Source organism: Triticum urartu, chromosome 3A, assembly GCF_056163025.1.
Source record: "Triticum urartu cultivar PI428250 chromosome 3A, HENAU_Tu73, whole genome shotgun sequence".
NCBI lineage: Eukaryota > Viridiplantae > Streptophyta > Magnoliopsida > Poales > Poaceae > Triticum > Triticum urartu.
Window position 1 is genome coordinate 620,954,359 of NC_141875.1, and position 2,018 is coordinate 620,956,376.

Consider the following 2,018-nt stretch of genomic DNA (forward strand, 5'->3'; position numbering starts at 1 on the left):
GTATGACGAAATCTGGAACTGGTTGCAACAAGTACCAAACTCGGCACAATTTGTCCCTTGTTAGCCTGTCCTATCACGCTCGGCCGTCTTGTCACTCGAGCATGCAATAAATTTCTTTTTTGTTTGCAGACAAGGCGATGCAATTTCTTTTTCAAACTCTTAATGTACAATTCGTCATGGTGAACCACGCTTAATGAGTCTGAAGGCAGTATTCAAGTTTTATGAAACTCTCAATGTACAGTTTAAGACAGATCCATGTTTTTTTAATCAACACAATGCAAGTTGTAATAGTCATTAGCAAAGAGCAAGGTTTTGGCATACAATGCAGCACTTTATGACTCGGTTTTAATTTCCACCTAATGCACATTCCACCAGTGCTAATCGTCATTAGCACAATAGCACTAGTCACCACACAGGTAAGGAGGATTAGAATGTTTTCCTACACAAGAAATTCCATGCATTCTTTTCGTACATATTCAATTAATGGGTTGGCTGATGCATGCGCCATTTAACTCTCCGTTTTGGCCACCTGCGCGCTGATCCAGCGAGATTTCTTGCGTTGCATGCAGATCCCACCTCGCCTTGTCCCGTCCAGCGCGGCTCCCGACTTGTGCCCCTGTCCGCTCGGTCGGTGAAAACTCGTGCCCACCTATTAATGAACGGCATGCATGTTGGAGGAAATCGATCTAGTACAGCCAACCGAGCGGTGTCCTCATCCCTTTCCTCTCGCTTCAGTACACATAGGAGAGGCGACTCGTTTGGCGACCTCAGTGCTTGGGCTCCCGTCGTCGATCTCGTCGGGTCCCCTAGCTTCCGCCGCTCTCGTCGGCGTCGTGAGGTGAGGGGGGCCAGATCCATGTGTGGGTTGTGTATATTGCGTAGTTTGGTGGCTCTGTAGCTAGGCTTTTGCTGTCGGGATGGGCTCCTAGGTATAGCAATTGGCTCCGGTCGGGCGGCGAGGGTGGCGGAAACGCCCGCGACTTGGTGTGCTTCGGGTGCTGCGTTGTCTCGTGGCCTGTCGATCTAAGTATTGGAAATAGAAATCAGGATAGAAAAAAAAACAAAATCCAACCAAGAACAAATAAGTTTTTAACACTTCACCTTAGCTGACCCTCTATGTCGACGAACTCCATTTCTCATGCCAGAAAGAAACAGATCCAGATGTATCCCCGAGCCATATTTTTTAGCTGCTAGCCGATGTTTTGGCTATAGTAATACCCGAGGAATGAATGGGTCCAAGCCAACAAATGTGCGTCCCAAAACATGTACCAGGTCTTGGTTGGGCCATATCACACACCGCATGCAAAGCGGACATGTGCCAAGTTTCACATCGGGTACGAGCAACCGTGGAACAAGTACCCGACGAAGGGGACAGTTGGACCATAAAGTGAGTTAAACGTACCACCTCCATGCAGTATATGCCCCGCGTATTGCTGATATATTAGAGCATGGGGCCCATTAGACCAATCATGATGCATGTAGCGCACGGCATAAATAAAATGCGTCAATGCCGCCGTGCACTAAAAGTGCGCTCCGGCTTATACGTGTTACATCAAACAACCCTTCAAGACGCGACCTATTGTCAAGGGTCTGTCTACATCTCAATCAATTCATATTTTTTTATGTCAATTAATTCTGAAAACTGCAACTTCAGTTTCTTGAAAAGTACATTCACTATATGAAGTCACATTTTTCCAAAAAAAGTCGACTGAGAGTTAGTAAAATTGTGCATTCAACCAAATAAATCGACGAAACGAGACTTAGCTTTTGTACCGTAGTGGTCATGTCGGAATAAAGATGGGGACGTCTAAACGTAAGTTTGCCTCAACTTTTGTTATGATCAGTCACTTCTTTTATTTATTCTAGAGCATCTATAGCCGGACGTCTCATATCCGTTTCAAATGTCTGGGCGGACGGCTCGGTCACTAACTAGTTACAAAAATGCGACCCAGACCGACCTTTTAAATAGGCCTCAAACGACCGGACTGACCGGCATCCCTCATATCCGGTCCAAATTT